The sequence below is a fragment of the Thunnus maccoyii genome, chromosome 16, assembly GCF_910596095.1.
Source record: "Thunnus maccoyii chromosome 16, fThuMac1.1, whole genome shotgun sequence".
NCBI lineage: Eukaryota > Metazoa > Chordata > Actinopteri > Scombriformes > Scombridae > Thunnus > Thunnus maccoyii.
The window spans coordinates 15,037,405-15,062,599 of record NC_056548.1 but is presented as its reverse complement, the minus strand read 5'-3'; positions in this window follow the sequence as shown (position 1 = coordinate 15,062,599).

The window sequence follows — 25,195 nt, the reverse complement described above, 5'->3', positions numbered from 1 at the left end:
CTGTAGTGGAGGGAAATTGGGGCATAAACAAGGTACAGAGTAAGTGACTTGTAACAGACAGCGCAGGCCAACCAAACCAGCACTGTGGCAGGGGTCCAGTTGACTGCCAGGTGACATCATTTGGCATTGTTTCACGACTCCATTTATTATATTGTGCTCATTGTCCTCCCACATTCACTCAATCAAGTGGGTCTTTTTGTGCTGGTTGTTTAGGTAGTCCAGGTGCATCGTGCTAGTGGAGGCTTCCTGTCTCCCCAGAAGTCTTTTCAATGCCTCTCCTGCCGCGGGTATTGTCATATCCCACAGTGCATCTGAAAAGAAGCAGCAGCCCTGCGTAAATGTCAGAGAGGTGACTTGTTTTTAACTCTTAGCAGGCACCGAATGCTTGTGTGTGTGTGTGTGTGTGTGTGTGTGTGTGTTTGAATGAACCAGCTGCCTGCCTCCTGTGAACATTTCCTCACTTTACTGTGCTGTACAGTATTCTAAGTCTGGATTTACAATGTGGCGCCCCCTGTTGAAATGCTGTTTCCCTCCTACCAGTTTGTTGACTTTATGATTTATGTGAAGGCATATCTTTTCACCTTAAATAATGCCTTTTCCTGCCATAAAAATGTAAACAGTATGTGGTGGATACTTTTGGGATATTCTGGGAATGTATTAAGTTTACTTTTTTTTTTACACTCTGTAGAAAAAACAAATCTGTTTTGATTTTTGAGGCCAAGAAAAATTCTAAAAACCATTTTCCTGCTCCAGAAACAGTGTAAAAAGAAAATATGATGACAGCCAAATTAATTCTGCATTGTGGCATTAAATTGGCTTTGCTAATTCTGCCAGTATTTGTGGAGATTTCACACTTTCCAACAGAGCTTCGCACCTTCCAGTAAAAAGACAATTTATTTTCGATCATAGAGGTGCTACTGTATCACTCACAATGAAGGCTTTATTAAATGAACGCGTGTTTTAGCAGCACAGCAGGACAATGAGACGAACATGGCTAATGACTATAACATGAGTGAGAAGACAAATAGAGGCCGGGCCAAAGAGGAAGCCACAGAAGTAAAGCCATGTCAGGTTCAATTAGACCATCTGAAGAGCTTAGCAGACAGAGCTGACAAAGTCCAATTTGTCCAACATATTTCAGCCCACCTTTCCCACATGTGTTCGCGACTCGAAGCTTTCAGCACCACGTTTGGACAAATATTCACACTTTCCCACATAACTCTCTGAGGGAAAGATGTCCTGGACTTTCACTTGGGGGCTCAGTTTATCTAGGAAAGCCATCAGCCAAGTTTCCTCCGTATGTAAGTTAATTCCCCCTCTCCCCCACACTCCATTTGACAAGGTATTAGTCTACGGAAAGGGAAAAAAGACACTTTTCTGTCTTTTTTCCTCTCTCCGCTGTCTCTCTTTTTCATTCACCCACGGTCTGTCTTTCTGTTGTTACACACACGGAGCTGTACCCTGTGGTGAATGTCTCACATATGCCATCCAGTTAGTGGGGTATTTTTGTCTGTGTGAGTGGGCAGCGGTGTCATTCAGTAAGCTTTGAGCTCAGCGGAGGGAGAGCTGTGAAAGCCAGTCACTAACAAGCAGAGAGATTCCCTCCCTTTCCATCCCACAGCCAGATGGCTAATCTCAGCAGAATAAAAAAAACATACTTTATAATCATATTTAGGGAAGTGGGGGAGAAAAAGGACATAAACTAACACCATAACAGTTCAAATGCCTTGCGGTCACAAGTTGCTTGCGGTGAGGTGACAACAAGATAAAACAAAGTCTCCTCTTGTCACAATGGACTCAATAATTAGACACACTGGAATGGCCTCAGATAGATTGCAAAACAGACACCAGTGCTCGAGGCTGGCCCTGCAAATTGGAATAATTTGTGTTTTCAGGGTAGGAGTAGTGTCTGCATGAAGAGGATGATGGCTGCAAAAAAAAAAAAATCACAGATTTATTTATAATTTATTTTTCTCCTTCTGCGAACAGGACAGCATCCATGACACTTCTTCCCAACTTGACAAAAAAATAACAAAAATAAATAAATAAGATTAAAAAAAAAAAAACAACTAAACACTCTCCTTATGCCTACCTCTGCCTGTGGCCTGAATGATGACAGGCGTGATCCCTGCTGGCACTGTGCCAGTGCATTGCCCGAGGATGCCCGCGGGTGTCTGAGGCAGCATATCCATTAGCTACCTGTGTAGACGGCTCCTCGGAGATACACAAACACTGATGTCTGCTTTCCTTCCTTTCCAAAGATCCCAAAGCCACACACACACACACACACACACACCTGAAGCTTACCATCTGGCCAAGGCTTGAGGACCATGCTGCTGCAGCCTCCGATGGTCTGACCAGTTAGCTCTCTTTGTGTCACTCAGCCTCGTCAGCTGATGCTGTCAGCACAGGTGGCATTCCCTTATTTTGTCTCTATTGGGGAAGAACAACCTGACAGAAATGGCTATTATTAAGCTTAGATCTATATATTTCCTTGTTGACCCGAAAAAAAGAAACCCCTGTACAATGAAATATAATGCAACCAATTATGATAGAACTGCAATAAAAAGTCTATAGTCTTATCAAATTCATAGAGTTCTGTTTCTGTAGATACTGTTTCAAAGAGGTGATGACTCAACACTATTGTAATCTTTGAGGTTGTAGTTTGCGATGTTGTATTGCAATTTATTACATAATATTGAAAACATATTTTAATGTAATGCAAATTATATTTTTTATTCGTTTTTTGGCTACAGCCCTATAATAGAAGGTTTTCTTTTGTTACCTGTTGCATAAGCAAATGATTGGATGTTTTTTGGCAGTACGATTAGTTTACTTAATCCTTGCGATTTGTTTCAAATTAATAAGGTTATGTATTGAAATCAAGTCTTGGTTTACCACTTCAACAAACATGCAACGCATTAAGCCGGTTATGATTTGTGCAACTCACGCAAAGCCTAATTAATGTTATTTACACTCAACGTAGAATCAGACACCTGATTTTATGAACACCAGGAATCAGGAACAGCTGTTTGATAGAGAGAAACTAATGATGTCATGCCCAGAATCATCAGCGGGGAGCTCAACACCGTGGGGGCTGTCACTCAACAACAGAATGTCAGCAGCAGCAGGGCCTCTGTTTGGGGAAGGCACTTGTCAATCATCTCTCTGGCTGCGGGGGAGCAGGTGGGCTGACCAATCACAGGAGGTCCCAGCACAGCAGGCCCGGGACCAGGAAGTGAAGCGCCATCTGGAGTGAAGGCGAGTTGTGAGTGGGCAACTGAAACAAAGTGATGACATGCTGGAAGAAAGCTGGTTGAGTGTGCTGCTGGGTATAACAAGGGCATTTGGATTCATGCTGCCTATCACACCAATTCTGTTGTTGATTCTAGTAGTCAGATGGTGCTTATTAAATATGTGCACGAGCAGCCATTCCTCTCATATAAGGGTGGAAGACCAGTGTGTGTGTGTGTGTGTGTGAGTGTGTGTGAGTGTGTGTGTGATAGCCAACTAGTATGATGGGTAGAATACTGTTACCAGCATTAACATGGTGCACAAGACATGGTATCACAATACTCACACTGATTAGCGTAAGAGCCCTTCCATCACACACACACACACACACACACTGCATTTTTATCAGTCAGATATTATTCTTAACTTGGGACCAGTCTATTTCCAGCTCCAGGATGTCACTTTAACTTTGACAGTTAACAATTTGCCAGCTCATAAAATAAAAAAAAGGAAAAATCGTAGCAGTGAAAACTGGCAAATTGAAAATTATGACATTGAGTTTGATTTGGGGAAAATGATGAAAAAAATCCATTAAAACAGGTTCTGCATGGAAAGAGCTCCCTCTTTCTCTCTCTCCTCTTTTATGTAACAATGATCTTTTATTCCTTTGATAAGAGACAGATCTGCAGAGAGATAGGTCAGAGGAAATGGAATTGAATGGAAATCTTTGCGCTACATTTACTGAATCATCAATGTGATTAATAGCAGTTAACACCTCGTAAAAATAGAGCCGCAATTACAGCGGAAAATTAGGGGCCAGCATTACCATCATGCTAATAAGTACTGAATATAATTACATTTATCGCAGTATTGTCACAGAGATTGATAAATTCATGCTCAATCTCGTTAATCTCTCAATAACATCCAGCACGGAATTTAACAATTATCTTTTTTGTCATCCTGAATGAAAAAAGGGTGAAAGAAAGAGAAAGAGGTGAGCGATTGCGAGAGTAGACAGAGTTAGTAGAAGATGGAGAGAGGCAGTGTGAGAGAAACAGAGAGAGGGCAGATATGCTCCTGTCCATCTCGAGTATTTTTCATCCTATTCCCAGCAGAAGGGATATAACAGATAATTACCAACTCTAAAAACTGTGTCTTTGTGTGCTGCTCTGAAAGGAGAAACTCTCCAGCACTGAAGAGATAAAGCTCAAAACAAAAGCAGCCTGAATTGGACCAGGATTAGCTTTAATGGTGGTAATTACCAGAGGGGATAACAGCCCGGTCCTCTCTGCCCATCACTGAGGCCCAGAGCAGAGGACAGCAGGAGGGGGCGAGAAAGACCTGAATCAGGGCCCATCCTTGGCTGCCTGTGTGGCTGCATGGTGGCAGCGGTTTAGCACATTCAATTGTAAAACACTTGGACAACCCATCTATGTCTGGCCTCTCCTGTGCTAAAAGCCACTACTGTATCTCACCGCCCCAATAATGGCTGTGCATAAAAAAGCACTAGGCCCTCTACACTGTTGCTTCTTGAATTACAATCTGAGCTGATGGCATGGATAAGAGTGCCCTAAATTATAGCAGCGGGGGTACTGAGGCCTCTCTTTCTCTCTTTCTCTTTCTGTGTCTGTGTCTCTACCTCATCATAATGGCTGAGTAGCATCAGTAAGCCGCACCGTGTGTGCCGATAAAACGTTATTATTTGGGCCATTGACAGTGATGGGGTCTGCTGCCTAAAAACAAGAGAAATTAAAATGCAACATGGTGCCATCTTACACCCTCAGTGGAAGATGGCCCCCCAAACATCAGCGGGAACAAAAGAGACAAACTATATGAGCCATGTGCAGGACATTCAGCTGCTCAGAAGGACATAATTTATCTAGTTTTAAGTCTCTGCTTCCAAACCCTAATTTGAATGCCAACCCCATAGCCCCCAGGGCATCACATATTGAATCTAAATCAAATATACTGTATCCGTGTGCTGCTGTTTTCTCACCTTACCACTTCCACTACCTGTATGCAGTATTTTCAGCGTCCACATTCCCAAGGTGTGCATGGATGTCTGACCTGTGGTGTGTTTGCTTCCTGAAACTCAGATCAATACAGTACAACCCACCAGACAATCAATCCTTAGGGAAGCTGGATCTATAAATATCTCATATGTCCAGCTGAGCCAGACTGTCCACACAGTGGACTGCATTAACTGATCTCACAGATTCAGGATGGAGCATAAAATGCTCTCCCCATGTTACTCATCTTCCCATTGATCATATAAATGTGTGAATTGTTTCTATATCTGTATTGAATGGATGTGTTTATTGTTTCTTTATCAGTGTCAAACTGATGAGGAGGAAGAGCCATGAGCTCCAAGGTTACACTAGTGATCTGTTACTGGCATATGTTTAACTTGTAGAAATTCAGGTTAGGGCCTATACTGTAGTTGGAGGCTGTAATGAAAAACACCCAGTAGCCTGGTCCATAGTCTCTTTTTAATTAGCTCTTTTGAGCTCTCACAGAAAAGCCTTCACATGAAAGAATGGACCTGCCATTCAAAACCCCACCTGTGACAACCGAGCCTCATTGGAGGCATGTCTGTCGGTTCTTATCTAAGGGATGAATCAAGAGGCATCATCACATTTCTTGGTCTCTTAAAGCTCCTGGAGGACCCCCTCTGTCTGCTCTCTGTAGGATTTATCTTTTTAATCTATCCACAATAAACCAAGAAGAGTGTCTTCGTGTTCACCTCAAATGTAATATGGATTATTTGCAGGCACATCTCCGACTAGTAATGTAAATGGATATAAAAAAAATTATAATGACGACCAGATTTAGTTTTTTTACTGAATTCTAAAAATGTTGCCTACAATTGGATGACACCAAGAAGGTGATGCAAGATAACTCAGCAAAGCTGAGTTACATCAATTTAGTCAGCATATGAGCCGTTTGTGCATACAAATTCCTTGAGGCTGACATCAAACGTCCAACCACATGTCTGCCTGCCCTTGCAAGGAAGTCAGGATGGAAATCCCCCTCCTCCCTCCATACCTCCTAAATAAGTTTGTGGTTAGCATCTTTTTTTTCTCTCCTCATTTTAATCCTAGAGAAACTCTGCAGATGAAAGCAGGCTAATGTTGCTAATGTGTGCAATAGTCAGAGCCACATAAACCTACGACAATAAATTAAAGACCACAGGCGTTCTTCTTGGCCTCATGTGACCAAACCCCCCACATACAAACAGACATACGGTCACACTGTCACACATTGTCTTCCAACACCCTCCACACCAGAAGCAGCCAGCAGGCAGGCGCCCACGTTTCCCACTCCAGACTTATCTGGCTGTGGAGATAAAACCATACTATAAACACAACAAGATTTGACTCATCTCAAAGACATGACTGGGAAGCTGAATAATGAGAGAAATCTAATAGCTCTGCCACATGGGAGGATATTATCTGAGTGACCTGTAGCTTATGCAACAAAGTTTCAATTACTTCAGTATTTGAATGAGGTGCGACTTAAACACTCTTGAGCCATACTGTATTGCAAAACTGCTTTTTATACGTGGTCTAGCTTTAATGTGAATCTGCCAAGTGTGACATGAGGACATGATTTGAATAAGTAAGAACTCTTTGCACTATGCATTATGCACATTTACAGTGTATGTGTACATGTTCAGTTTAAAGACATGCTTTTCCTCTACACACACATTCACTGACAGACAATTTATGTGCCCTCTCTCTCACACACACATACGTACACACACACAGCACCCATAAAATTCAGATGTCTCCACACTCCATCCTTTGTGAGACCTTATTGTCCTGGTTATTACCCTGGGTATTGTTACAGAGAATTGGTATGCTTATCAAGGCCTGTAGTCTAAAGTTGATACGACACTGGCCTGGCAGCTTCATTAAGATTGATATCCTGCCGCAGCACACCCAGATGAGCTGATCTAGGACATGGGAGGGAGCAACCGAGCAGAGTTGGAGAGAGAGTTAGAGAAAGACAGAAAGAATGAGAGAGTGGGGAAGAGAAAGAGACTGCAGGTCCACCTCCCAAGTAGCTCAATTGCCATCTATTGAGCCACTTGAGCTCAGGAGAGGGGCCAGGCATGCATACCTCTCTTTTAAGGGGACGCTCCCCCTGTAACCTCACCCTGCCAGTCATAAATTACCTTCCCCGGCTCAGTCCTTTCACAGTGGATGCACAGAAGGCCCCTATACCCTCTCTATGAGCAATTAAGGCCTCCATAGGATGGTATCAAACCACCCTGACCTCATCCAACCTCTCCTGTCATTGTCACCTCCTAAAAGGGCCCCTCCACTTTGTCCTCAGAGTGTCACTGCTCTCAATGTGCATGGGGCAGTAAGAGTACATTTTACTGGCCAGTGGCCATCCCTGTTTCAGAGTTTTATCCTGAGCAATATAACAAGGTCAGAGGTCAACGGGACTGGAAGTTTTTATTTTGTGTGTTTTTGAGCAATGTTTACAGCTGGTTAAATACAGGCTAGTTCACTCTAAATGTGCTGAACTCCAACTGTGTCATTTCATTAGCTGTATGACAACACCACTGTCTCATTTAGCAGATTATTTTCATTCCAGCTGATGGCCTTTCTAGCCATCCTATCATCTGAGACACATTCACTCTGTGTAGCCAAGTGGAATGAAACTTCTGCTTTATGAGAAATCCCAAGTGCTAAATTCAGCCTGTATAGGTCAGGGAAGATTGCAGTGTGTACATTAACTGAGCACACTGGCGTGTCTAATTTGCTGTGGTGGACAAAACAAAGGCTTTCATTGATATCTCCATATCGAGTCAACCCTGGATCCAGTGGATAGCCCTGGTTTCCACTGGCCAGACCTAATGATTTATTGCTCCACTGACTAGCCTGCACACTATCTGATTGGCAAGGCTGGGGCCCATTAAAAGGCATATATTTTAAATCACTGTTTACCATGTCAATAGCAATGCTAATCACTTCAAAGGTGTGTTAATATCCCTGTGCTGGGTGAGGAGACCTGATAAACAAGAACGACTCCTTCTGGTGTTCTTTTTTTTTTTTTTTTTCTAAATCCTAATAAAAAATGACATTGAGTCAAGCATTACTTCTAAAGCTTTCATTTCACCTTTAAGGACCTTCATTAAATAAGGGAGCCCCAAATGTGAGCCACTGAGTAAACATCTGTTATGAAAGGCATAATGTCAAACCAAATGTGCACCATTCTCCTTGTCATGACTCTGTGTGTCAGGTTTAAAAAAGGAGCAGTGCTTTTCAGGAAATGATAAGACCAGCAGAGTGGGGTGAATTTTTTTTTTTTTTTCAATTGTCTGCGGACACTTGTTTAATACCAGCGATGACATTGTAGTGGTGTGACCATTTATTGTCAGTTGATGCAACATTATGACCAAAACACTAATTTTATGTTTTTTTTGTCCCAATGCTTCACCATCGTTATGCCTGCCTTTTTATGATGTTATATTTCTTCTAGCATCTTGAGGAGAATGGGATGACGTGACAGCGAGTTTAATGTGCGTGTGGTGAAATGTCAAGCTCTATCAAGCCCACTGGCCAGTGTGGTGCACACAGGCTAGTATTATGGAAGTGGGGCAGTTGCAGCAGGCCCCTCTGATGGCCTATAGAGTGCTCCCTATATGCACACAGAGTCATTGGGCAGATGTGACCTCGCCAGCACACAGAGGCTCTTTGTGTCCAAGGGATTTAGAGTCCCCTGGGCCTCCTGACTCTAAACATTAACAGACCTACTGCAGAAGGAAAGAGAGAGACCCTTACTCCGCTGACATGCAACATTAACCGGGGCCAAGTCTCTCTCCATACTTACAATATCAGGAAGGGCCCTATATGTACGGATGCATGCAAAGACGCATGTGGTGGGTTGATGCAGGACAAGGCTGCAGCTTAGACACACACTAATGAGGTGAAACAGTGTACTTAGTGAAAATATACCACTTATTGGACAGAGGACATATATATTTATATATATATATATATATGTTCACATCTTCACACTTGTTTACATACAATAAAGAGGTCTCAAAGCACTCCACTTAGAGGAGATCCAGTACAGGCTTGGTCCATTTCATTCATTTTTATGCTGCAATATGAGCAGAGGTCAGCATCCTTAACACGATTCAACTCATCTTCAGGGATGCGACTATTGTCTTGTTACACGAATGTGCTGGGAAGACACGTCCCTCGCCATGCTGTATTTAAAACAAACGTTTTAAATAAAGGACCTAATTATCTTTCAAGGATTGATGTTATGAGCCTGACGTACATGAACTTATCTGGATTCTTGGTGCTTTCTTTCCTCCCTGTAATAGTGTGATTATTCACCACTGTAGTTAAAGCTGCCTTGTGATTCACTGATATTTTCATCATTTTTGCTAATAATAATGATACAACATTTGCATAAAGGAAATGAAACAGGTTACATTTGCATATATTAAAGATTTATATGTATGCATATAATATGTTTGCTCATTTCAGGAAACTAAGCAAGATAATAGTAAGACTAAGACAGGAAATAGAAGGAGTACAAATCCACAGTAAATATTGGCTTTCGTTATCTGCCATCCCTTCAGACAGGAGGCTGTATCATTTTTCAGCAAAGAGCCCCCTGTTCTTGAGGACTAGGCCAGGCCCTGCTTTATTAAATTATCTCCCTTGCTTCGCAAATACAATTTCCTGCATAAATCACTCAAATGATCCTTCAGACTGTCAGGTCCAAGAGAGTGTTTTTCTATCCTATCTGCCTCCGACCAGGTTATGCAAATCCCCACCACTGTGTGTTCGATATCTATTGAGATGCTTCAATTGTCTGCATTTGGCCCTAAATCCTTAGCTTGTCCCCATGTTATTCTCCTGCCCTTGATAAAAGTGACACTAAGCATCAAGCCATCAGCAAGTCGGTAATCCATTACCAAAAAAAGAGCATGCCAATTTAACTAAGCCAGAAACACTGACCCTGCAACCTTGACCTTGTAAACATTACAATGGGGGGAGGCCACAGTTTGTGCATTGGAGATCTGCTTGGTGGAGCATTGGGAAGGGCTTATTATGGCCCCTAAGCCGGGGCTGAATTCAATCACATTGGAAAAGGACTGAACAGAGAAATCTTTACCAAGGGTCAGCTTGGTTTAAGACCCCAATACAGAAATACATAACTGCACCAAGTCGGCCAGATAGAAGTCTGCATTATCATCCTCCCTACAGCTAGCTAGCCAGCAGTCTAATTCTGAGGGATAAACATCTGTAATGCATTGGCTCAAATGGGAGCCAGCTTAGAGTGACTTCAGCTTGATCCCGGACAGCTGTTTGGGGACCAGCTATGGCCTGACTGCACAGGGGGTCTCGGTGGATGTCTTGAAAAGGGACCTCCAAAAATCTAAAGGGACAAAGGAATCTCCTGAACAATGTTCTTGCTGATACAATGGTGGTGCACAGGGAGGAAGGGGCAAAGGAGCACTGCCTATTCTAGGGGGTGAATGACCAGCGCATTCCTCTCCAGTCGCCGAGCAGTAAGCGCAGTGACCAAGAGTGACAAGTCTTTACACTGCTTTGTTGACACTCTGTGTGCTTGACCAATACATTCCTTCTGTTCTCTCCCTCACCCTCCCTACTTTTCCCTTTCCCCCTTTCTGCTTCCTTCCTCCTTTGCTTCTAGTTCTCCAATTGCACCTCTATTGGTTTATTTTATTTTCTGCGTGGGTAGCCTTGAGTCGACTAAGCAGTGTCACTCCAGTTACACATTGCTTATATTCAGAATGAAACATAGAACGGCATGGTACGGTACATGCACATAAATACACGTTGGGGTCAGGTCACTGCGTAGCATTACTGACACACATTTGGAACACATGTTTGTTCTCCATACAAGCTACACATCAGCCCTTTGACAAGTGAAATGGGTGAATATAACATATGGGACAGTATCAGGGGTTCATGTGGAGGACAGGGAATTACAGGCCTCTTTCCTCTCTCTCACACCCTCTCCCTCTCTCTCTCTATCTTGCTCATAGATGCACACATGCACACACAGAGATGAGGGTTCCCTGGACTGCAAAAAAAAAGCCCTAAATCCCAAAGACTAACAGCCTAATGTAAGAGGCCAATCCCTGATTAAATTTAAAGTTATGATAAAGTAAGGCAGCTGTACTGCACTCGTAAGGAATTAATTTAGGAATCAACAGGGACATTTGATACAAGAGCCACAGTATAGCTGGAAATCAAGTGAACTGTGCCTTTAAATGCATTGGCACTGACTGATAAAGATGTGAAAGTTATATTTGTCTTAAAATGTGAGTACATTTCTTCAGGTGAGAGGCGTCTGTGTTGTCATCTACAAGCCATTGATTTCGAGAAAGAGAAGAGAGTGGCAGTGGGAAAACAAAGCCACTCTGTGCATAAGTTACGCTGCTTGTTCTGTGTGAATAGCTTATACTCTTTAATTGACTTGGTAAGACCTGTGTTAAGCCCCACAGAGCTTCAGCATCAGCGGATCCACACCTGTGACAGCAGTGCAAGAATGACGGGGCTCATTAAAAACTTGATTCAGATCCTCGGCAGGAACCCTGTTGAGTCGCTTTAAAGCAATGCGCTCATCGGAATGATAGGTGGCAAATACAGTAGAGGGGGAAAATTGGACTTGAAAAGGAATGTCTGTCTCTCGATTTTTTAAAGCCTTCCTCTTAATAACCTGTGTTCCTTTGTACTCTCAAACAAAATGGCTTCTACTGTTGTACACAGGGCCTTTGAAGGTGAGCCGTGACTGGCATACACGGATGTCTTCTTGTAGGGCCTTAATTTGATGCTTGAGCACTGCTGAAACTCCCTTATGTGTTTGTTGCCTCTTTTTGAAAAGAGTAGACTTGCACTTGAGTTAAAGTAAACTGCATCAATTTTTCATGTACCTGTCCTAAAGATAGGCATCGCACTTCCCTACTCCAAAAGCATGATATCCACCGTATATTGTGAACTGCAAGCAATGTTTGACCTTGTAACTCTGCCTATCAATGTGGGAAGTGGTTCTGGAAAAGGTGAGGTGGTGTATGCTTGTGTGGTGTACAAGCAGTGAAAATGAATTCAGTGCAGCGTGTGACGCTTGTGATGAGGAATGTTCTGGTAAATTATGACACAAAGCATAATTCATGTGATAAAAAGAGGGAAATATTGCATAGATGGAGCAGATTATTGGTTTGAAGGCACGTACCTCCAGGCTATGAATATCTGAAGTACCTAGTATAAGAGATAATAAGCACCATCTTAATGGTTTATGAATCTCATTTGATTTATGGTTATTAACCATAGGAGAATTATAGTGGTGTTGTATTGATGGACGGGGGGTATTTCAGGATAGAGCTCACATGATTGTGATGGTTTAACTTGCCAGCTTACAGACAGACAACCATGGTTAGTGAACACTGAATTTGCACAATAACCTGACCTACAAAACTTCATGCTTTTAGTTCTATTCCTGACAATCTTTCCACTGGTTAAAAAAAACTTTCCCCAACTAACAAGTAGCTTCAAGCCAATCATCAGTTCTTCGATTTTTTTTTCTTGTTAGTGATGCCAGAAGTAGAAGTAAAAGGGGAGGAGGGAGAGGAAAAAAGAAAAGGTTTTATCCAGGGGACCGACACCATTCCCGTCCCACACACGCCTCCAAGCAAGCACATCCCCTTGTCGATCCCCTCCCCAAAAAAAGGGGAAAAAAAGAGCATCAATAAAAGAACTGTGGTGCAGATTGGAGAAGGCATGAGTAGATTTTCAATGGGATTTCAGGAGAAGGCACAAGGGGCAGAAATCTTTTGCTTTTGTCTGCCGTTCAAATGGGTCTGATGAGCCTCAAGCTGGAGGCTCTGCTTGTCATAGAGGTCCTGATCTCTTGTGTGAATTGATTTCCATCATTTGGGGGGAGCTGTACAGACTGAGGGTATATTCCTGCCTGGGAGTGGAAGATAAGGGCCAAATGAACTGAGACCAACTTACTGTACAAAAAAGCCATAAAAAGCCATAGAGGAGGGTCTTAGGAGTGTGAAAAAAGAATGAAAGAAAACAAAACCGAAAATATGTTGTCTCATAGTCCATTCTCAAATGTTAGATTAGTTTTCAAAGAGTAGGAAGCCCTGTCCTGTTGTGACGTTTTCTCTCTGCCAAGCATTTCATCTGATTATGAGTACTTTGCAATCTGCGACAGCATGATTGATGCTCCACTTTCATGAGGGGAATTTTAACAGCACCTCTTCAGCGCTCAATGCGCACCCAATTATGCGTCTGAGCTGGTAACCTTGAATTTATGTCACCATGGCAACAAAACCTCCGGTCATGCATTATGGATTATCATTGAAATTCTACACCCCTACCTAACATAATGAGAGCCCAGGACTTAATCAAATCAGCCCATTCTGTGTGACACAAAGTGAAGAAGGAGCTCTCATTGTATTGGGGTTGAGGCTGGGAGAAGCCAGCCAGGCAAGCAGGCAGGCAAGCAGGCAGGCAGGCAGGCGGGCGGGCGGGTGGCAGACTGGGCTGTGACGGCCCCAGCAGCTGCAGGGCTAGCAGCCTGATAGATGGCTCCCATATACATCAGTGAACATATAGACAGATGGCCCTCAATGCCTGGAATTTCCAACCCAGGAAGCAGCTGTTCAGCCTAACCTCTGCTGTCCGTCTCACCTTGTTGTCATGGAACATTGAGCAGAGAAGGAGAATGTGGATGGTGACATGGTGTGGAGTGTGGTGGTGTACGACAGAGCTTTAGGGTTGGGACAGGGGAAGGGGCTTGACTAGGACCTCAGGCAGAGCTTGCTGAATTTACATTAGGTTGCACTTTCTCATTCTGTCCTGCTCTCTTTAGACCCCTCCTCATTTTTCTCTCTCTCTCTTTTTTTGGTGGGCAGCTTGAGAATCTGGGTGGAACTTAAGTTTGTCTTTCGTACCCATGATCACATAAATAGATGTGGAGGCCCAGAATTATTTAGTCCTCCTCTCTCTCTCTTTCTCTCTCTCTCTGTCTATCAGATGGATGACATAATTGTTGTAAATCACTGCACTGGATTCATGCAATCTATTTTTCATCTCCTCCCTGGCTTCTCCCCCTTCACTACTGCAGGCCCAGCCCGAGCTGTTACATAAAATATTGATTGCTCTTGTGTATTTCTCTCATTGTATGTAAGCATTTTTATTAGCTAACAGGCAAGCAGAGGAAACCAGTATTGCCCCCCCTTTCCCTCACTCTCTATAAGAACTTTTAATAGCTCAGCAGATTTTTGTTCCTCTCTCTTCTGTTTTCCCTGCATCATCCCTGTAGACTACTGGGAAGCCCTGAAGATTTCAGCGAGGGAATAGGAGAGCTGGAATACAGGAAATACAGAAATAGGCCCTTCTCAAGCAATGCTTAAGAAATTGTAGATGCACAGGTCTTTGGGATTCTAAATCGTAACCTCTTTTGTGGAAAGTATTGTTTTAGTAAACTCAAAACTAAATAATAAATGGCAAAATGTCCAAAAAACATACCCAAATTTGGTTTAAAAAATGATCTCATCATGACTCAAATGTATTACTGTATTAGATGTATCTGTCATTCACTGGTCAAATGTAGTCTATTCTTGTTTTTTAAGTCTAATCCTACTGTAAGTAACCAGGAATTTAAAAAAAAAGAAAATTCCCCAGCTCCAAAATTGTAGACACATGATTCAAATTGACGTTGCAAGCATTATATGTTTTGGCCACATCTTTATGTCACTGGGAGGAGCATTGTACTAAATGATTAATTCGCATAACTTTTTATAGACTCAATGCAATCATAACAGTTTTTGAGGTGCTCTCTCACTGAAAAAAACAGGGAATCTGTGGGTTGGATATTTATTGAACAACCGCTTTTTGGAAGCAAAACAAAGTCTACCGCAGGCACTCAGGCATATCAAATTTATTCTGAGCACAGCAGTGAAAAGGGACAGTCTATCAGCATCAGAATACTAATATCCAATATTCTGTATTGAAAAAAACAAAGAAAGAGTATTTTAAAATAATAGAAAAAGTTTATGTAAAACAAATGGGAATTCAGTAATTCATCTACACCCCGGGTCCTCTGCAGCTGTCTAACACATCTGCATATTTCCAATAAACATAACCGGGTAATAAATGTTATTTTCTCTGAAGTAAGCGCATCACAAGTGGAGGTGTCATCTAAAATGTATTTGTGATGTGCTTGATGAAGCCTGCTCATCCCTCTGTAATGACACCCCAGCCTCTCTCATGTGTTATGCATCACATCTTGTTACCATCTTCCTCTGAGCATGGCTGTCATCATGTGTCTTCTTAGGCCCCTCCGGAAGCGTCGCATCAGCTAAGGGATACATGGCAAAGAGAGGGGAGCGGCGTTATTAGATGCCTCTCCAACTTCTCAAACTCCAGAAGGTGTCACTCTCATCTGTATTTGCTGAGGCCACCTTTTTCCCCCTGCCAGACTGATTCATTACAGAGCAGACAGGAGACAGTGGAATCAGGGAAGTAGTAGGTGTGAGAGCATTTTGCGTGAGTCCATTCTCACAATACATTATTGATGTTGTATTTTTGTTATTAGAACATCTCTCCTGCATTATGTATATCAAGTTCATGGAGAGTATCATCGTTATATTGTTTTACAGACCCTGATATATATGAGAACATTTTGGCCCGTATTTGAACCTAGTGTATGTAGAACATACAGAAGGCACTTTCACCATGAGTTTTTATTTCTGTTAAAACACTGATTTTTTATTGAAGAAGCACTCAATTCTTCTGTGGCATTTCAGTCCACAGTGAGTGCACGGACATTTTCTTTTGTGATTGCAGAAAGAATATCTTACTAGATGCTATGTCCACTCTACCATAATCACAGTCTAATGCAAATCAGGTCAACCCGTGGTGTTCACTCTGGATCACGCAAGGAAAATAAATAATCACTTATAAATTATGCTTCTTAAGTAGTGCATGCATAATTGAAAAAAAGAAACATTACCATGGTTTGAGGGATAAACTCAGGTTTTCCATAACATGGGGATGCATTTATGGCACAAATGTGCATAGACTGCTTCTCATCTTTAATTCTCCACAGGCTCTTTGTTGTGTGTATCAATGTACTGTGTGTGACATAGAAAGGCATACAAAAGAACATACATCACTGAAAAGTTACTTTTGCTCATCTTATTCATTAATCATCAAGAGGAAGACTGAATCTATATGGAAAGACTGTTATAAACTAATGACTTTGCCTCCCTTAGTAACCTTCCTCTGACAGCTATACTATTGGGTTACAAGGAGAGTCACACAACTGCAGTCCCCACTGCCTCATTTGCATAGAATTAATGATGCATGCATATGCAAATGAGCATTTTAAACAATGTTGATTACTGCCTATGTATTCATAGGCCAACAGTCACACATGTCTGACATGCCACTTCTGCATGTAATTTTCACCACAGTAAAGGGCAACTGGTACAGTGTCTCACAGAGGCTCATCATGGCTGCAGGCAGCGGTGATAACTGCTTAATCTGTGTCTTGACTGATGTTTATTTATTGGTCTGAATCTCTCTTCTCAGATGTGACTGTATTACTGATAATGTCAACAGAGCAGAATTAGCTGTTTACTAGAGGGAAATGTAAGATTTCCATTAAATTCAAGGCTACATGAAGATCAGCAACAATTGACAGGTTCCACATAGCTACTTGTTAGATTTGTCCTCCAAGTATAACATTAATCCTCTTCCAGTGTCCACAGTGTATAGCTCACTGCACAAACACAGGGGCATTGGTCTGACACACACGCACACACACATGCACACACACAATACCCATTTAGAGCTGCAATAGTTTTTCTCCTTGAAGACACGATGAGTCAGGATGGGATCTTGTTTCAGACCCCAGATGTTCTCGACCCTCTAAGCCTGTGGATACATCATAGCATGCTTTCATCCAGATCCTGGCCTGCTGAGGCCCACAGAGGCCCATGGAAGCCATCCAGACCAGCCCTCTCATTTGGTTAAGGGCTCTTCAGTTGTAGGCCAACAGCACCAAGAGCCTCTGCATGTCAATCCCTCCCCCTTGTCTTCCTTCCCTCTACTCTAACCCCTTGAAGTCAGCCCTGTTCTTAGATTGTTGCATTTCTAATGTCTGCATGTCGTGCTATGACTTACTACTGCCCTACAGCAACAGTCGAGAGTGGAGAATATATTTAAAAGGGACAGGAGATGGGGGGAACTCTATATTAATATGAGGCAAATTGTGAGGAAGTGGACAATTACGACTGTGACACATTATGACGTTTAGCCACCAATCTTTCTAGATTTTGAAAACAAATTAACCAAGACTGCAAACGGGTAATTATTCTAAAATGTAAAAGGGATCTGCTATAATGTTTATTACAAGAAGGAATTTGCACTTTTGTAGTCTTATTTTCCCTTTACAATCAGGGTCATAACCTCTGCTTTTACAAGGTTCCATTTCAACACGTATTACACTTTATTGTGTCAATATTTACGATCTGGTTGTAACCTACATCCACATTATATCCGCACTTTGTCACAATTTGCATTTATGGACTTAGACTAAATGGCCTATTTCAGTTGTATATGTTTTTGTAAGGGTAACTCTATAGTCGTGAGTGTTTTTATAATGCACAGGATCACAAGGTTTTTGCATACAACCCATTCCTTGTATGGGCTGACACCTATAAAAAAGTACTAGAATCAATATACTAATGTATTTTTTCTTCTATTTTTTATTTCATTTCTGTAGCCTGACACAAAATGGTAATGAATGCTCAGGGGATGTTTACCCCATTTAGATTTCATAGAACTTGGTGTCTGCATTGATTAATGTGTGCCTAACCTATGTTTTCATTATGAGAGGAGGAGGTGGTTTGTGCATCCACATGTGTGTTTGTGTGTGTGTAAGTCTGTTTAGGGGCTGGATGGGGGTTATATTTTGGGGTGGTATGATTGAAACCCCCATGCCTCCATGTGGAGGTAATGAACCTGAAGACAAGCAGCGGCTAGCCTGAAATTTCATGCATTGGGAGAGCGTCAGGGCATACATAAGGCTGGCTTGGTCATTTGTTATCGTTAATCTTTACGTTTATGGCTGCAAATATGTTATTAGGAGGCGTGTCCTGAGTATTTCACTTTGATTGGGCTGTGCTCTATGACATATTGATCAGTTCTGTTGGGGAAGGGACAGGCAGGAGGCCAAAGTGACCGAGACCTTGACTTTGGACATCTGCAAAGGCATGACCATGAATGTCTGGCTCATATTCAGCATCCCTTGTAATTTCCCTTTGTAGGGGAATCAAGGGTACGTAAAGCCCATCACATTTAAACCCACCACTAGCTGGGTGGGTGAGTAAGTGACAGCATACACGAAAACCAAGATGGGGTCCGGCAATGACCAGCAGCCTCCCCTGGATTACATTCCAGGAAATCCTATCCATCTTCATTCAAGCATCTCAGTGTTCACTGAAATGGTATGGTGGGGTGGACCAGATTCAGATTGGTTCTATGTGTTTGTGTGTCTCTGTGTGTGTGTACGCATAAGTCATATCCAAGTCACTGTTACCCCCGACTTCACCTGCTATCCCCAGCTATCCTATTTTGGATAGCTCTTAACATGCATGCTCACACCCCTCCACTGGCTGCAGAATTGAGTCTTAATAAGATGACATGATTCCTGTATTAATCATCCATGGAAATTTTTATAGGTGAGCTGCGACTGCCAGGGGCCCAGGTCAAAGCCAGCAGCCCTTGCGTTATCTTGCATACAGCTCATGTCTGCTGCTATCCAGAGACGACAGGGCCTGGATCTCAATCAATTATATAGCAGTCTGAAGCTATAACAGCACTTGCTATTTGCTAGTTCAAGCAGCAAATCCCATGATAAAACCAACAGCAACCTATCACATGCAAAAAGAAAAATGTGAGAGTTAGTTTATTAATGAACCACGTCTAGCTTACCTATTTATGCAGTGGCATTGCTTGCACCATATCCGTCTTTGTAAGTCAGAAAACAATATGCCATTAGTCATATGAAAATTCAGGGATGGAAAATTTCCAATTCATGAAAAAGGTCCTGTATATACATGCACATATACATTTGGGGGCAATGTTGTGGAACTCACTGATCAGTGTCTGATGAAGGTAACATTTCTCTCTGTCTACAGTTAGACTAATGTGAAGGGGAAAGCTATTTGGCACACTGCACTGGGTGACGTTTGTGAAGATTTAGTGATTTGTGGAGAAAGACAATTGCAATAGAATGTGTGTGAATCAGCATTACTTTACAAGGTAATGTCATGCTTGTGGACACTAAGCTGCATTTGCACTCACATGCAGAATGCGCTGGGTAATTGTGGAATGTACTTAATCCAGGTCCTGAGATGCTTTGTAATGTGGATACGTCACTGGTTACGGATTTATCCTTGTCTGGGACAGGGCTTTCTCTGAATTTTAGACCTCATCGTCATCTTGATGATTCTTTATTGCTCACATGTCTTGAGTTATTTATACCTACTTGCAAGGATTAGGAGATTAGGAAACATTAGATGGAAGAAAAAATGTACAAAAATGATCTGATAATAAACCACAGCACAGTGAAGACAAATTAGGAACAGATGAATTTCAGTCCAGACAGAAATGCAGACTGTAGTAGTGTATGTGATGTGAAGAGTGCTTTCCAAACAGTTTTTGCAAGTTGACAACGTATTTAGCCGATTTTAAAATGAGGATTAAGCAAGGTGTTGACCCAGCTACCAAGGGACTGTAATCCCAATCACACCTACAAGCCATATTTTATGCTAATAACAGTTCATTTTATTAATTCACCATTAAAAGTGGTGATGTGTTTTCATATACATAAATAAATTATCATGCTAAAATGTCATCAAGATTAATGGAAAGACCAACAGACACAGCATTTATGGAAATTGCAATATTACTCTTTGTAAACCATGGTCTCAGTTAATGGATTTTACGCACCTTTATAGCAGAAAGCCATGGTACCTAGAGAATAGAGATCAGGTGGAAATGTGTAGGTCATTATGCATCTGGACTCCCAACCTTCCTCTCTCCTTAGCCCAGTGCCCAGCTCCAGGCTGTAAATTAGAAGGACAAGTTGTATGCGACAATCACTGTTTATTGCTCTGTTTAAATTCACCCTCCAATCGGAACGACATATTACAGGGTGTAGCTTAAAAAAAAAAAAAAAAAAGACAGCATTTAATATAAATGATCTGGCGTTGATTGTGATGGATATACTATGCAGAGACACCTTGCTTCAAGGGCATCGAGGGATAAGCTATCATTTTCTTCCTCTTACGCATGAAGGGAAGAATGACGGAGGGTCCAATGTCATCACAGTGTCTGCAATAACACACCGCAACTCACAGAACCACACACAACCTGATATGCAATAACAAATTGTTTTTACAGCCTACATGAATTGCTCTGGATAGTTTGCATGGTTTTAAATGTACAATGAAAGTGCGGGCTATTTGCATTTAGGAATGTATTGATATGAAACGCCATCTGAAATTCTCTCCTTTCACTGTTCTTTGCAAATATGGCCCCATATGCTAAACTGAACCGTGCACCATGCAAACAAAAGGTTCCTCATTCTGTTGAAGTGTGGGTGACCTTCTGTCACATATTTTGCTGAAGCTATTGCAAGTTTTAGTCTCGGTGGTGTTTTACCTCCTTTCACCTTTGCTGATATTTCAATAAAGAGGGCCAAAGTGACCCAGCTTTATAAACTTGTGCTCAGCATAATAAGCCTATGTTACGATTAATGAGATACCCAGGGCATTATTTGTTATCTTATATATCTTATTGATTGCATTGTCTTTCATCTTTGCAGGCGCGCTCTCTGACTCTCTCCACCGACTCTCCTTCCACCCTCTGGCTGTCTGTTTTGCTCTCTCTCAGTCTCGTTCACTTGTTCTCTCCCCTGAGCCCTCTGTTCTCGGTTATATAGGAGTTGTTGAAGGTTGAATAGTCATGGCATGCAAAGTGCAAGCATGTATATGTAACTACGCTTCCATTACCTGCAGCATGTGTGTGCTAATAAGTCATCTTAAGCCAATGACCCGTATATATCAAGCTTCTTAGAGAAGCGATCCAGGATCACTGCCCATGCAGGTCCTCTTAAAGATCTTATTTATAACAGACATCAAAGGCTCAACTGATTCTCAATCAGGCCTCACACTTTGAGATGTTTGGCAAAAACCAACCAGCTTCAGGGGAACTGAGAGTCACACACACATGCATATACATGCACACACATACACTCATATGCACACTCATCACACAAGTGGTCAAGTAGTACTTTAAGTGTTGATTGACCTCGTCTCAGTTCCAGGATATGAGAGTGAAGCCTGCAGGAAGCCAGACAGCCACGTTTTGTTTGATCACATCCAGCAGTGCGGCTACTGGCAAATTCCAAATGCTGCTCATTTATTGAAGGAAAGCTCAACTGTTTAATGGAAACAGAGAGGATTGGAAGTGACACAGCATAAACAGGAACTGTCAAACAATTAAACAGTGTAAACAGCACAGATGAGCCACTGATGAATCTGGCTGTCGGAAGCCATTTAGCAAGGCTAAGCCAAGTCGCCTGAAAGGTGGTTCTATCTGTCCATCCTTCCATCTGTGACAGTTGCCAACACCGACTTGGATGGATACTTTTAAGTGTTTGCAGAAATGCCGTAGCTTTTAAAGAGAAGGACTATGTTTTAACTTTATAATTTGTCTTACATTTAAATTGTTGTATATATCATCTTAGCTGGTAGAACCTGGCAATTTGAGAATATGCAATGTGCAGCCCGTCCTCACAAGAAAAATTACATTATAATTAGAAAATGCAGTCACCAAAATGTTAATATAGTTAAGTTTATGCCATCTAGCGTCGGTAGTAATTCTGACCCGGGGAAGTGACGCAGTTCAGTATAAGATGACAAATTGTTATTATTATTGTTATTAAATTAGGAGGACGCAGGTTGGGTGGATGGCTAGATCGATAGATAGATGGCAAAAGTGGACTTAGCTGCAGGACAAAGCTGTTTGCTTCCCATTTCCACTCATGAGTTGGGACAGTTTTTTAAAATCCCTAACTTAGATTGTCGTGGTGTTTACTGTTGCCATGACGACATCATGATCTTTCCCTAACCCTAACCAAGTGGTTTTTTATGCCTAAACCTAACCAGACCTTAACCCCAGCATTGTCACACCATAAAACATCATTATTTTTTATGATGACTACTGATAGAGGCAGCATATTAGAAAATGCTCCTATGGGTCATTCTGGAAACACTCCTATGAGTTGTTCTGGAGTGCAGGTACAATCAACCTATGTGGTCGTTTGATTATGAGGATGTGTTGCAATGTGAGCACTATTACTGAGGCTATAAACCTTGACACCATCATGCAAAGTGAAGAAAAATGACACTAAATAGAGAAAACACTTCACAGGGAAAGCTGTGAGCAAGTAAAAGTTCTTAGAGTCAAACTGAGAGAAACAGGGAAAAAGAGAAAAAAGCATTGTTGATAGCACAGCGATTCCAATGAAGCAATGAATATTAATACACAGATGCAAGGTTTCTTTGTGAGCGTCTGAATCACTGTTGTGTGTTTATGATAAATGAGCGCTGCTTCTCTCTGTGTCAGGGTCTCTTGACCGACAAATAGCAGGCTAATGACAATAGCTAAAACATATGGTAATGGGCCTTCACAATGCTCTGCTATCAATGACACCTGGAACCTGCAGGGCCACCATTCATGTGAACTATACAGTCATCTTCATATTTAGTGTCTACTGTGTATTGTTTGGGATGATTGAGTGTCTGATTAGCATTATGTTTGCTGCTGGTTTTTTCACTCCAACCCATTGTGTCTCACTGAATGAGTGTGTTCTCAAACATTTCAATGCACAGAAACTAGTCCAAGGCAATTTTGAAAGGATATTCTTCTTTAGCTTTGGTTCTGTGCAACATTTAGTAAAAGCTATTAGACCTGATTAATAGCCAGACTCTTTAATATCAAGTTTATAAAAAAAGATCTTCATGTTGTGTGTGAAATCAATGATTTTTAACCACACAAAAAAAAAAAAGCCACATCTCAAATATTGTTGGGCATGCCATGTGTTACATGTGATAGGACATCTCCCCTAGTGAATTAAGATCATGTTGCCCATAAAATATATCCCTCAAACCTTAGGATTAACTTTCTAATCTTATTTTAATTCTACTTCAAACATCCTAGGAAAGACCCACACACATACACATGCACGCAATACCTCCCAAAACTCTCATCTACACCCCATCTCCCAGTAGGCAGTGACCAGAATCCTGAATCCCCTCTTAGCTGTGTGTGAAATGTAGAATAGCTCTCCTCTCCCCTGTGCTAATCCAGGCCCATCCATCCCCACAGCACTGGCCTGTGACAAATACAAAGTATGGGGAGGGCTGCTAATCTCAGAGCCCCTGTAGCCTGGGGGTCAGTGGGGAGCTCCTCTGCCGCAGGGCCATCCTGTGAGGCCAAGGCAGGAGATAGCTAGGCCTCAGCCCCTCTGCGCCAAACCGTGCCTCTCGGATTAATGCACCTAGAGGGACATGGTGTTTCTGATGGGCCACAGGCTCACAAGATCACAGGATCACAGGCTCACAACTCATGGGACTCTGTAGTTATTACAGCAGAGAGCTGGAGATCTGGCTATCACCCTGCTAGCGTCCAATCCACTGGTACATTTCTCAGTGAGATAAAGACAAATAGAGAGACAGCAACCAGACAGACAGACAGCTACTATGGGACATACAGATAAAACGAGTATGTTATGTTTACATGTTGAAGTTGTAAGTGTGAATCTAGCTCGAGGGCAATATGTAGCATAGTAGAGAACTCCAATTGTACATTAGCAGAGAGAAACATGTTCCTGTCTCCTCCCTTAAGGATGCAGCCGTGCACTTATATGATGATGGAGAACTAATTCAATAATTAATGGTGATAACCATCATCAGCAGCCCAAATCGATTCTTATCTTTGCCTGTGTTGAGCAATGCTACATTTTTAATGTTCTTGTCATTTTGATTAAGATCATGTCATTGCCTTTGTCCTCACTTATAATGTGAGTCAGAGAGCTGTGAGAAGCCTGTGTTTTTTTTTCTTTATTTAATTAGGCGTATCCCTCACAAGCTATCATATGCACTCTTGCCTTACAGTATTTATATGTTTTATGAATTTAAAATTATGGGTTTTTTATTGGAATATAAATAAATACATTTAATATGGGTGTGTGGCACTAGCTATATGCTTATGCTCATAAACCAATATTCATGAGCCATTATATCATTGGTGATTTTAAAATCAATTGACCACAGGAGGCGTTAAGTTGCAGGTGAGCACTTTGAAGGTTACTATGGTATTTACCCTGCTAATTCCTGTTTCAAATCATGCAAACGCATTTTGTGCTGGCACACACACACACACACACACGCACAATTGCACACTAACACACTTGCACCTGAGCAGGCAACACAGCAGCATCAGTATCCTGTGGTAGATACACACCAAATGACTGGAACCCTGAGGGCTCAGGCAGCCATGATGAGGAGGGATTAGGAGTGGTGGGTTGTCAGCAGGATGCATTTGTGAGAGAGCGTGTGTCTGTGTGTGTGTCTGTGAGTGTGTAAGTGTGTAGGAGAGACGGAAATCTTGCTGTTTTGGTATTGCATGCCTGCTGAATTCAGTGGGTGGAGGCTTTTAAGGCCTATAGATGTCCTTGCTCTTGAAATCCTGAAATCTGCTGCAGAAGTGATGAGGTATTAGAAAGGGTTGCACAGGTAAATCAGGTCCAGGGCTCATATAGTTTGGTAAATGTCAGAGAACGAAGCAATTTCATGTCATAATCTTGACCA